The 13,924-nt window shown below is 39.2% G+C and overlaps 1 protein-coding gene across 2 annotated transcripts in view; it reads left to right on the top strand.

Moving 5' to 3' along the window:
* SMG6 (SMG6 nonsense mediated mRNA decay factor) overlaps positions 1-13,924 on the top strand; it is a 235,905-nt gene that overhangs the window by 65,963 nt on the left and 156,018 nt on the right. The window lies entirely within an intron of this gene.

The raw sequence follows: 13,924 nt of genomic DNA, 5'->3' as shown, positions 1-13,924 counted from the left end.
CATTTGAAGAAATGTTTGTTTTTGATGCCCCAAGGTAACATCAAACAGTAGTTCGATGTCCATGGTTGCTTCGGCATGGAGCACAGAAACGCAGTAGCCCTTCATTGCCCAGTAGTTGATGTGCTGGACGCCTCATCTCTGTTGCCATTTCATAGCTTCTCAATGTGTGTGTGTGAGCATGTGTTTTGATACAGGATGGACTTATTCTGAAAAAAAAAAAAGAGAGAGAGAGACAGTATTGGGCAGAATGTTGGCAGCAAGACTCTCAGCTACCTCTTCTGAGCTCTTTTTAAGCTTTTCCTGAGGAGTAGAATTCTAAACGTGTAGCTTACAGAGGGCTCAGGCCTCACATGTTCATTGAATACACAGAGGAAGCAGGTATGTTCTGGGCATGGAGTTTGGGGGGAGTAGGTTACACTTTGCACCCTAACCAACTAAATGCTGGTGTGGGGAGGAATTGTAGCATTCAGAGGTAGAGTTTAATAATGGCAACAGAATAACACTGTGATAATACCTAATTTTGTAGTCGATACAAATGAATTTTCATTTGATTTCTCCATATAGCCCTCTTAGACAGGTAAGACAGATATTTTGTGTCTTTTTTTTTTTTTGTCTATTTACTCATGCTTTTATTTCTTTGGAATAAAGATTTCAGGAATGGGGTCACTTGGTTGAAGGATATATGTATTTTTTATTTAGATAGGTATATCCAGCCCTGGCTGGTGTGGCTCAGTGGATTGAGTGCTGGCCTGTTAACCAAAAGATTGCTGGTTCAATCCACAGTCAGGGCTCATGCCTGGATTGTGGGCCAGATCCCCAGTTGGGGGCATATGAGAGGCAACTGATCAATGTATCTCTCACACATCAATGTTTATCTCCCTGTCTTCCCCTCTCTCTAAAAATAAATAAAATATTAAAAAACAGATGTAGCCATATTGCTTTACGAAGATACTATAAGCATTAAATTTTTACCAGCAGTAGTGAGAAAATACTTTTGCTCTGTCTTTACCAGCAGTATGTATTACTATTTTATTTTATTTATTTTTAAAATTATTTTATTGATTATACCAGTACAGTTGTTGTTCTATTCCCCCCTTCATTCCCCTCCACCCTGCACGCCCCCTCCCCCTCCATTCCCCCCTTTAGTTTATGACCACGTGTCTCAAGTTCTTTAGATTCTATATTTCCCCTACTATTCTTGCCCTCCCCCTATCTATTTTTTACCTACCGTCTATGCTACTTATTTTCTGTACCTTCTCCCCCCTTCTCCTCCTCCCACCCCCCTGTTTCGAACCCTCCATGTGTTCTTCATTTCTATGGTTCTGCTCCTGATCTAGCTGTCCTGTTGGTTTGCTTTTGTTTTAGGTGTAGTTGTTAATAACTGTGAGTTTGCAGTCCTTTCACTGTTCATATTTTTTATCTTTTTCTTAGGTAAGTCCCCTTAACATTTCATATAATAAGGGCTTGGTGATGATGAACTCCTTGAACTTGATCTTATCTGATAAGCACTTTATCTGTCCTTCCATTCTAAATGAAAGCTTTGCTGGATAAAGCAATCTTGGCTGTAGGTCTTTGGATTTCATGACTTGGAATACTTCTTTCCAGCCCCTTCTTGCCTGTAAGGTCTCTTTTGAGAAATCTGCTGACAGTCTGATGGGTACTCCTTTGTAGGTGACTGTCCCCTTATCCCTTGCTGCTTCTAGGATTCTCTCCTTCATTTTAGTCTTGGCTGATGTAATTATGATGTGCCTTGGTGTGTTCCTTCTTGGGCCCAACTTGTTTGGGACTCTCTGAGCTTCGTGGATTTCCTAGAAGTCTATTTCCTTTGCCAGACTGGGGAAGTTCTCCTTTATTATTAGTTCAAATAAGTTTTCCACTCGTGGCTGTTTCTTTCCCCCTTCTGGTACCCCTATAATCCAGATGTTGGAACGTTTAAAGATGTCCTGGAGGTTCCTAAGCCTCTCCTCATTTTTTTGAATTCGCATTTCTTCATTCCTTTCTGGTTGGATGTTTCATTCTTCCTTCTGGTCCATTCCATTGATTTGAGTCCCAGTTTCCTTTCCATCACTATTGGTTTCCTGTGCATTTCCCTTCATTTCAATTAGTTTAGCCATCATATGTTCTAATTTGTGACTATAATCAACCAGTTCTGTGAGCATCCTGATGACCAGTGTTTTGAACTGTGTATCTGAGAGGCTGGCTATTTCCTGGTCGCTTAGAGTTATTGGCTCTGGGGCTTTGAGTTCTTCTTGGGCCCTGTTTTGGACTGTTGGTGCCTGTTACGTATCAGGAGCGGAGCCCTAGGTGTTCACCAGAGCAGGGCAACTCAGTTGCTGGGTTGTGACGCTGTATGTGGGGGCGGGGTCAAAGGAGATCACTGGCAGTCCCCACTGCTTCCTCCAGCTGCAGGGGCTGCTCGGTCCATCTCACTTCGAGTGAATGTGGGACCGCGGTCAACCTGCCCCACACCCTCACTGGGTTCCCCACTGGGGCCTGTGCAGTCCGCTGGGGCCTGCAGGGGTCCGTCTCACTGCTCACACCTCTGCTGGTTTATCTGCAGGCGAATGTGTGACCGTGCTCAGCCTGCCCTGCACCCTCACTGGGTCTGAGATGGTACCCTGGCTGCCTATGGGCCTGGGTCGCCTGGGTTGGGGGATCCTTCCTGCCTGACCCTGCTCCGCTGCTGGCTCCCGCCCCTCTTACCGGTCCCAGTTGATTGATCCATTGTTGTCAGACTTCCGTATAGTTCAGTTTTCTGTTCTTTGGCTGCGTCTTTGTTTACTAAACCTTTGTTGTATTCAAACTTGGTTGTGGGAGAAAGCACAGTGTTTCCACCTATGCCTCCATCTTGGCGGAAGTCTCATTTTGTGTCTTTTTATTAAATATTTTTTAATTTATTGATTTGAAAGGAATTTTTATTTAGTGATTTAAGAGAAAGAAAGACATCAATTTGTTGTTCCACTTATTGGTCCATTCATTGGTTGTTTCTTGTATGTGCCCTGGCTGGGAATCAAACCTGCAACCTTGGCATGTCCGGATGATACTCTGATCAACTGAGCTACCTGGCCAGGGCTGTGTCCTATTTTATAATTGATAAAAAAACATTTCAGAAAGGTTAAGTAATGTAAATAAGGTTGCACAACTCGTAAATTATACTCAGGTCTCAAGAGGTCCAGCTTTCTATATCAGAAGACACAAAAACTTCCCTGGACTGAATTGAGACAGCTTAACAATGCAAGCATCTCCTGCCCCTAAATCTCCTATCTGAGCAGTTGCTGCCCTTTGATGAAGAAAGTGATCCTTGCATCTGATATGAGACTTACAGAGGAACTGAAGTAAAGATGAGGAAGTTTGCAGGAGTCACAATTCTCCCAAGTTCAAGTGGGGCCACAGGTAATAAGCTGGCAGAAGAATATGGTTTGGAGAAATCAGGGTTGTCTGGGGTCCATTTACGATTGTCCCAGGTCATGGGTGAGAGGATGTCTCCATCTCACAGTGGTAAATGTTTGTTCATGACCAGTTAGTAAAAGAATTGTTGGTCTTTCTCTTTCTTCAGCCTAGGTAGTATCTCTTGAAAAAAAGGAGGCAGGGAATTTTTTAGGAATATTGTTTCTTATTTTCAGCAACTTTTTGTAGTATCCATGCTTTTTAAAAAGAGGCTTTCACATGCCATTCATAAGAGTAGACGATGATTCTTTTTTTGGCCTGGGGGTGAAGGGATGGATATATCATTGATAAAGGAGTATGAGAGTATAAAACATTTGAGAGAATAGTAAAATGAGTATATATGTAACCACCACCCAGGTTGAGAGGTAGAATATTATCAGTACTTTAGAGGGTCCTTGTGCATTTCATTCCGATTGTCGCGCTCCCTTGCCCTTTCAGGTAATTATCATCCTACCTGTGAAATTCCTTCCCTTTTAAAAAAAATTTTTTAGTTGAATTTGTTGGAGTGATATTTTTAAAAAATTATATAGGTTTCGCCCTAGCTGGTGTAGCTCAGTGGACTGAGCGTGAGCCTGCGAACCACACGATGGCGGTTTGATTCCCAGTCAGGGCACATGCCTGGGTTGCAGGCCAGTTCCCAGCAGAGGATACACAAGAGGCAACCACACATTGATGTTTCTCTCCCTCTCTCCTTCCCTTCCCCTCTAAAGATAAATAAATAAAATCTTAAAAAAAAATTATATAGGTTTCAGGTGTACAATTGTATGATAATACATCATCACCCTGCTTTTCTGTGTAGTATTATCATCTGAGTATATACCCCCTAAACAAAACGTAGTTTGGTTTTGTTTGCATATAAGTGGAATCATGTTAATCATATTATCTATATCCTTTCTCTTTGGCTTATTTTGGCCCACCTAGTGTTTGACTTCTGTTGATATTGATGTGTGAATTATTCATTTTCATTGCTACAATACTACATTTTATTCATTTATTACAGTTTATCTGTTCTTTTTATGGATATATGTATTTTCTCTTTGGGGATATTATGATCATTGAGTTCATTGACAATTATTGTAATTCTTGGTGTATTTGGATTTATATACTGTACCATTGAATTTTTAAAATCAATTTCATTGAGGTGAAGTTTATATACAATAAAATGTACCCATTTTAATGGTGCATTTCTATGAGTTTGACTAATTTATGTACCTAAGTAACATTTTTTCCCTGTAATCTAAGTAACCATCATTGTAATCAAGATACAGAACATTTCCATCATCCCCAGAACTGCTTACTGTGACCATCACAGTTGCTCTCCATCCCTACCCTGGCCCCAGGAAACCTGATTTGCAATCCATCACTATACACCAGATGTGTTTTTTCTAGAGTTTTATATAAATGGAATCATTCCGTGTGTGTACTTTTTGTGTCTGGCTTCTTTTGCTCAACATAATGTTTCTGAGATTGATTCGTGGTGTCGTATGTTACCAGTATTGCATTCCTTTGTATTACTGTATAGTATTCTGTTGTATGGGTATACTACAATTTTGTTTATCTAGGTACTGTTGATGGAATATTTGGGTTATTTCTAGTTCTGGGCTATCATGAATAAAACTGCCATGAACATTTGTATGAACTTCTTGTGAACACATGTTTTCATCTTCCCTGGGTAAATACCTAGGAATGGATTTCTTGGGTCACATGGTAGGTGTTTGTAAGAAACTGCTAAGCTGTTTTTCAAAGTGTTTTGAACCATTTTACATTCCCTCCAGCAGTATCTGAGAATTCCAGTTTTTTTTTGCAAACTTGCCAACATTTGGTATTGTCCGTCTTTTTTTACTTTATCTATTCTAGTGGATATGCAGTGCTATTTCATTTTGGTTTTAATTTCTGTTTCCTAGATGACTAAGATGATGAATGACTTTTCATGTACTTACTTGCCATTTGTATATCTTCTTTGGCAAATGTCTATTCAGATCTTTTGCCCATTTAAAAAAATCAAGTTGTCGCCCTGGCTGGTGTGGCTCAGTGGATTGAGCCATGGGCTGGGAACCAAAGGGTCGCCGGTTCAATTCCCAGTCAGGGCACATGCCTGGGTTGCAGGCCAGATCCTCTCATGTGGCACATGAGAGGCAACCACACATTGATGTTTCTCTCCCTCTCTTTCTCCTTCCCTTCCCTTCTCTCTAAAAATACATAAACAAAAATCTTTAAATTAAAAAAAATCAAGTTGTTTGTCTTTATTAAGTTTTATATAATTTGGATATAAGCCCCTTATCAGATAAATGGTTTGCAAATATTTTTTCCCAGCGCGTTTCCATTCTCCTATTCTGTTTTTTTCTCCTCACTTTTGGGTATTTCCTTTTCCCCATTTCTTCCTCTCCCCTCACTAGCTTACTTTATTTCTTTTGGTAGTTACCCTAGGAATTAAAGCATGCATACTTACCTTGCCAAAAGTCAGAAGTTATTCAGCATTTTTACTCCCCTCCTAAATAATACAGAGACCATGAATTGGTCTTAAATTCTATTAAGAATTTAAACACTTAAATACTTAAATTCTATTCATTCTCTTCCCATTTTATTCTCATTTATATGCTGCTGTTGTTGTGTATTATAATTCTTCTTTTCCTTTTAAACTTGAGAGATAAAAATTATTTTTGTTTGTTTTCATTATTATTGTTATTGTTACTATTTTGCTGGTAAATGTGTATTTAGACTTGTCCTTGTATTTACCACTTTATTTTCATTTCCTTTTGTATTTCAGACCCTCCACTGGGATCATTTTCTTCCCACCTTAATTATAGTCTTTAAAATCTGTTAAGTGAAGTTCTGTTGATGACAAACTTTTTTCAGTTTTTATGTGTTTGAAAAAGGATTTATTTTTCTGTTCCTAAAAGACCTTTTATAGGTATTCACGAGTAGTAGAACTCTAAGTTACAATTACTTTCCTTCAGGCCATTTAAGATATTTTTCTGTCTCTGAGCTTTCACTCTTAATGATTGAAAGTCAGCTGTCACTATGATTGTTTCTCTTTTTAAAGTAGTCTATCTTTTCTTTCTGAGTGCTTTCCGGGTCTTTTTAAAACGTCTTTGATGTCCTGCAGTTTTAAAGATGAACTTTCTTTTCTCTTCTGTGAGTGATTAGATCTATGTTAAACCTTACTCAGTCTTTAATGTCTTCTAAACCCCTCTCATTTTTCTGACTTTTTTTTTTTGTGCTACATTCCAGAGCACTTTCTTAACTCGGTCTTTCAGTTCACTGAATTTTTCCTTGGCTGTATCTAATCTGCTAAATATGCCTCACTGAGTGGTATTTTAATTACAATTTTTTTATTTCCAGGTGTTTTGGTATTTTTTCCCCCTTCAAATCTACTCTTAGTAGTTTCTTGTTTCCTGAAGATATTTTTGGAAGCTTTTTTTTTTTTAGTTCTTTAAAACATATTGAACATGGTCATTTTAGAGACTATGATGAAGGGATTAGTTTAGGTGAGTTTCTGCTCATCTCTGTTTCTGCTGGTTGCCCATGTGCCTTCTAAAATTTTTCCTGTGTGATAGAATTTTTTTTCTGTAGTCTGCTTATTTTCTGTGGGATTGCATTAATGAGAATTCTTAGAAACCTGAGGTAAAAATGAGGAAGGGATTTTTAAAAAAATATATTTTATTGAGTATCCCATTACAGTTGTCCCATTCCCCCCCTTCACTCCCCTCCACCCTGCACACCCCTCTCCCACCATTCCCCCCCTTTAGTTCATGTCCATGTGTCACAAGTTCTTTAGAGTCTATATTTCCCATAGTATTTCTGCTCTCCCCCCTGTCTATTTTCTACCTACTGTCTATGTTACTTATTCTTTATACCTTCTCCCCCCTTTTCCTCCTCCCACTCCCCTGTTGTGCTAACCCTCCATGTGATCTCCATTTCTATGTTTGTGCTCCCGATCTAGCTGTCCTCTTAGTTTACTTTTGTTTTAGGTGTGGTTGTTAATAACTGTGAGTTTGCAGTCCTTTCACTGTTCATATTTTTTATCTTCTTTTTCTTAGATAAGTCCCTTTAACATTTCATATAATAAGGGCTTGGTGATGATGAACTCCTTGAATTTGACCTTATCTGAGAAGCACTTTATCTGCCCTTCCATTCTAAGTGAAAGCTTTGCTGGATACAGCAATCTTGGCTGTAGGTCTTTGGATTTCATGACTTGGAATACTTCTTTCCAGCCCCTTCTTGCCTGTAAGGTCAAAAATGAGGAAGGGATTTTTAATTTTGCTGTTGTTCACAGCCTGATGTGACAGTCCAAAATAATCATTCTAAATTGAAATATCTGCTTGAGGGTTTTTAGACCACCCAGGTAATGTGAATCTATACTGCATACCCCTGTAAGGACTAGTGTAAAGTCCATATTTTCAGTGCCTTATTTTGTTCTCTTCTAGCCAGTACCCAGGGTTTGACATACTGAATTTTCCAGCTGTCTTCCGGAGGGGCTAAGGGTTATTTCTGATTTACTCCTATATGTTGACTGTCGCTCTGTGGGATCCTGGCTTTATGGCACAGATGTTGGCCATCCTCTTGTATTGGCCATACCCATGAAGCTTGGAAACTGAAGCTCAAGTTCATCAGGTAGCAAATGTTCTTAGGGTGAAGCCTGGCTACATGCCACACTTACATCTCTAGTTCCTTGTCTTAGTCAGTCCCTGATCAAAGGATTTCTTTTCCATTTACTAATTCATCAATGCTTTCTAAAAAGATTTTAAAAATACTTTGAGGGTAATTATTTGGGAGAATAATTCTAGGTACCTAGTCTACCGATCTTTTTACTAGAGGAAATAGTATGATTCCTTTTTCCTTTTTTTATCATGAGACTCTAGTATTTTTTTAGCTTTGCCTGTGAGCAGTGTGACTGGGGCACCTCTATCTAGGGTGGCAAGGACAGGAAGACTTCTCTTTCAAAGAATAGCTCCTTTTTCAACTCCTAGTTTTATGGTAGTTGATGTTACTGGGCTCATATTTTTAGATTTTTCCAAGAGGTTTTCAAGGTATAGACTACTTAGAGGACTAATTGGGTGGGAAGAAAGGAGAGAGGGGCCTGCGGCTGGAATGATAGAAGCCATTTCTTACTAAGAGCATATGATCTTGGAAATCCGGAAAAGAGTGCTCTCTAGTTTCAGTCACATTACATTACATATCTGGTGAACCCTGTTGGCCCAGAAAATCCTTTCCATTAGTCAGGGTGCTCTGTGCTTTTGTTCTTGACTACTGCTGTTCTTAGAGCTGTTTGATTTGCTTGTATGTCTCAGTTTTCTTTTTAGAAGGCAGATTGTCTTTTTTTTTTACTTCTTTAGTCCCTTCTTCAAAGATCAGACTCCCATCTTCAGGCTTATTTCAGAAAATGCCCATGTGATTCCTTGCCCCGAGTGCCAACAGCAGATGCAGCAATTGACACGCTGCAGGGAATTTCCAACTGCTGGACAGGTTTCTGAAATCCAGACACGTGCTGTTCACACTTTAGCTTCTGAAGCAAGGATCAGTGGTTGAAGGAGGGGTGGGGTGGGGGCTGGTAGGGGACTGGAGGGAGAAAGATCTTATAATGCCTGCCCAGGGCTTAAGGCTGTGTCAGCTTTCTTCATCCCTTCTCCAGCTGGCGTTGGCAGGGTAGAGTAAATCACTGCAGAGTGAACTCACTGGAGGCTTCTTTGAGGCACACCTGTGACGTCATCCTGTTATCATTTCTTGTTCTGAATAACCTCCTTTTACCTCTCCCCTGAGAGAGGGTGATGCCCAGAACTCATGTCAGGGCAATGAGAAGAGAGAAATGTTTGGTAATCATCATTTTGAGATGCCTGCTAAGGACACAGTTGCAGGCTGTTGACACATTCTTGAAGATTCCACAGTGGGAGAGAAAACTGTTTGCAAACATTGCCTGAATACCTCTTGCAGATAAAACTGCTTTTAAAACATAAAGAGAAAGTCCAGAAAGACTTGAAACTCCTAAGTAATCTCTTTGTTACCCATCTCCCCCTGCCCCCATCTCCTTACACACAGACACACAAACACATACATACATGCTCTATACAGCCGTAATTCTTTTAAAAGCATCAGATCATGTCAATCTGCTCAGAATCCTCCACTGGGTTCCCATTTCTCTTAGAGTAAAAATTATACTCTTTACAAGTCCTTTTTATATGGAAACTCCCCTGCCTCCCCACCCCACATTGCCTTTCTCTGACCTCTTCACTACTCTTTCCCCCCTGGCTTACTTAACTTTGCTTCAGGCACAGTGGCCTTCCTGCAGGCCTTTTGATAAGCCAGGAATTCTCCCATCTTTGGACCTTTGCATCAGCAGTTTTCTCTACTTGGAATTCTCTGCCTTCAGCTATTTGCAGGGCAAATACCTCATCTCTTTGCTTAAATGTTACCTTCATGAGTCCTACCCTGATGATTTTATTAACACTGCTGCATTCCCACCCTGTGCTCTTGATCTCCCCTCTCCTGCTCTACTTTCTTTTTTTTTCATTTTACACTTATTTTCTAATTACTAGATCACTTATTTTTTGTGTAAATGTTTATTATTTATTTTCCCCTACTACTCTGCAAGAATGTAAGCTCACTGCCGATAGGGATCCTTGACCTATTTTATTTGCTTATGTATTGTGAGCATCTAGAACAGTGTCTAGTGTGCTATAAGTTTTCTATATGTTTTGAATTGTGTTCAAGTCAAGAATTAAGTTTGTCAACAAATCAGTCTGGGCAATGAAAATTGAATGGTAAGGCTAGGGGTATCTGTTATCTTGGTCATTGTTCATAATCTTACTGTCTTTCCTTGTTTTTTGTTAAAGTGACATTTCTGAAAATGTAATATCCAAAATGCATGTTTTCCATCCTGGCATTAAATTAAAATACATTCAGTACTTTAATTTACAGTCAATGCCTTGGTATTGAGTGTTAATCCTGGAGCCAGTGTCTTTGGGCCTCTGGAAAAGCAAAATTCTTTGGAGAACAGCAAAACTTCTGTTTTTTTCTGGTCTCCTAAATCGTCATTTATTCTCTGTCCTTTCTTCCTGCCCATAAATATTCTTTTATTTCTCCTTCCCTGCTTATTTACCATATTTTTACTGTTACCATACTGGAGTAATTGTCCTGTTTATGAAACCTAAATAATTTTTTGAAAAAGATTTTGCTCTGGCTGGATATCTCAGTTGGTTAGAGCATTGTCTCGATATACCAAGGTTATAGATTCAATCCCCAGGCAGGGTGGTATATATGAGTTAACCAGGGAATGCTTGGATGGGTGGAACAGCAGATGGATGTTTCTTTCCCCTGCCCTACCCCCTTCACTTACTCTCTCTAGAAGCAATAAATAAAAAGAAAACTTAAAAATTATATATCTCGCCCGGGCTGGTATAGCTCAGCAGATTGAGCACGGGCCTGCAAACCAGAGGATCACAGTTTGATTCCCAGTCAGGGCACATGCCTGGGTTGCAGGCCGGTTCCCAGCAGGGGACTCACGAGAGGCAACCATACATTGATATTTCTATCCTTCTCTCCCCTTCTATCCCCCTCTAAATATAAATAAATATTCTCTCCTTCTCTCCTTCCCTTCCCCTCTAAAGATAAATAAATAAAATCTTTATAAAAATTATATATCTCATTAAAAAAAGATTTAATGGTTTTGGGTTTTGTTGAGTGTACTAAAAAAGTAAGAAAGAGGGAGGAAACTAACTTCCTAGCAATGATGTTTCTTCTACATCTATGTATGAATTTTCAAGTTCTTCTACACAGTTGAAAGGTTACTGAAAATGTTTGATTCAACTGCTTCTACTTATTATATGTATTCAGTTATAAAATTTTTTTGTATACTTCTTTTTTTTGAAGATTTTATTTATTTTTAGAGAGAGGGGAAGGAAAGGAAAGGGGGAGAAACAGCAGTGTGTGGTTACTTCTCATGAACCCCCTACTGGGGACCTGGCCCACAATCCAGGCATGTGCCCTGACTGGGAATCGAGCTGGCAACCCTTTGGTTTCCAGGCCCATGCTCAATCCACTGGGCCACACCAGCCAGGGAATAAACTTGTTTAATGGTTGAATAATGTTTTCATATGAATATTTGACATTTAGTCATTACCTTTTGAGGGGGCATTCCCTCCACTGCTTTTCTAGTGTTATAGATAAAGCTATAATTAACATCTTCGTACATAAAACCTTTGTTTGCATTACATATTGTTTCTTAGAATACATTTTTAGAAGCTCAGTTTTAGGGCTAAAGGATTTGAAGTCTTAAAGCTTTTGATATGTGCTGCTGGATTACTTTCTTACGAAGTTGTGCCGTCTTCCACTCTTACAGCAGTGTTTGAGAATGCCCAGCTACCACCGCTTACTAGCATTGAGTGTTTTTTGTGTTTTACAGTCTTTGGCACAATGACTACATTCATATATTTGTTGAGTAAATGATAGGTGAACACCTATCTTTTTTTAATGGATTTTATTTTTGAGAAGTTTTAAGTTCATAGCAGAATTGAGTAGAAAGTACAGAGTTGCCATATATCTCTTGCCCCAAACATGCACTACCTCCCCTGCTATCAATATCCAGAACCAGAGTGGTACATTTGATAGAATTGATGAACCTGTATTGACATATCATCATCACCTAAAGTTCACAGTTTACATTAAGTTTGGTGTTGTGAATTCTGTGGGTTTCGACAAATAAATATGTAATGACATGTATCCCCCACCATAATATCATACAAATAGTTTCATTGCCCTAAAAATCCTCTGTACTCTGCCTGTTCATTCCTCCCTTGCCCTAACTTCTGGCAATCACTGATCCTTTTACTCTCTCCGTAGTTGTGCCTTTTCCAGGATGTCACAAAGTTGGAATCCTGATTGGCTTCTTTCACGTAGTAATATGCATTTAAGATTCCTCCATGTCTTTTCATGGCTTGATAGGTCTTTTCTTTTTAGTGCTGAATAATGTTTTGTTGTCCGAATATATTAGTTTATTTGTTAATCTACCAAAGAATATCTTGGTTGCTTCTAAGTTTTTGCAGTTGTGCAGAAAGCTGCTATAAACATCTTTTGTGTACAGGCTTTTGTGTAGACATGAGTTTTTAACTTATTTGGGTAAATACCAAGGATTGAGATTGCCAGATCATGTGATAAGGCTATGTTTAGTTTTGTAAGAAACTGCCAAACTTTTTTCTAACCTATCTTGTTTTAAATTTTATTTCTTTGAATATTGATCAGCATGGACAGTTTTTTCTTATGTTTTATTAATCATTTATAGTTCTTGGTAGTCTTGTCCTCTGCTCATTTTTCTATCCAGCTCAGTATATTTTGTATCAATTTATTTGAGCTTTATAGATAGTAAATATAGTCTTTTCTTTATTCATTGATAATCTTAATTGTATTTGATTTTAATTATGTTCATGTTTTTATAGAGAAAAGTTTTTAGATGGTTAAAAATGTTGTCTTTTTCCTTTTTGATTTATTTCATTGCTCTTAAGTTTGAAAAGGTCTTTCCAGTGGAGAATTTTTTTTTTAATTTTTAAACATTTTATTTATTTATTTTTAGAGAGAGGGGAAGGGAAGGAGAAAGAGTGGGAGAGAAACATCAATGTGTGGTTTGCCTCTTGTGTGTCTCCTACTTGGGACCTGGCCTGCAACCTAGGCACGTGCCCTGACTGGGAATCGAACCAGCGACCCTTTGCTTCACAGGCCTATGCTCAATCCACGGAGCTATGCCAGCCAGGGCCAGTGGAGAAATTTTTAACCAGCTCTGCATATATATCTTCTTTCCTATGAGTTGGAGGGAATTCCAACACCATTTGTTACATAAGAGATGTGAGGACCTGCTCCTACAGGCTTAATTAATGCAGCAGCATGTTGTGAGAGTTGATCTTTTATATCAGATATAAAAGTTTCCAGCCAACAGATCAGCCCATTTTTATACATTATGTTGAGTGAGGTAAGGTTGGGGTCATCATGGACTCCATCGTTAGGGTCAGACCTGTTACCTCATCTGACTTCAGGTGAAAACTTGCCAGCTGGGAATAGTGCAAGGTTGGAAAGCTAGCACGGGTATGTAGATGAGTGGTACAGTTGTGCTGCTGTTTCAGGGAGGAAGGAGCATGGTTGCCTTTTGTGGCTATCCTACTTTTCACTAATGAATGAACTGTCTATTACTGAGAAGTACATTATTTTGGAGTAAAAGCTATTGGAGTAAAGCATCTATTGAGCTGAATAGCCAGGGAGTAAGGTGGTTTCTGTGGAGGGCCTATGAGCCACCAGTGTATGGGACCATACTCAACCAGAGACACTTGAAGATTTTATTTATTTTTTAGAGAGTGGGGAAGGGAGGGAAAAGAGGGAGAGAAACATTAATGTGTGAGACAGAAACGTTGATTTGTTTCCTCTCTCATGCCATCTGGGGACCTGGCCCACAATCCAGGCATGTGCCCTGACTTGTAATTGAACTGGCACCCTTTCA

The sequence above is a fragment of the Sturnira hondurensis genome, unplaced genomic scaffold (genome assembly GCF_014824575.4).
Source record: "Sturnira hondurensis isolate 20B ecotype Veracruz unplaced genomic scaffold, ASM1482457v3 Scaffold0018728, whole genome shotgun sequence".
NCBI classification, from domain to species: domain Eukaryota; kingdom Metazoa; phylum Chordata; class Mammalia; order Chiroptera; family Phyllostomidae; genus Sturnira; species Sturnira hondurensis.
The sequence above is the reverse complement of the archived record's forward strand: the minus strand, read 5'-3'. Positions and strand labels throughout refer to the sequence as shown.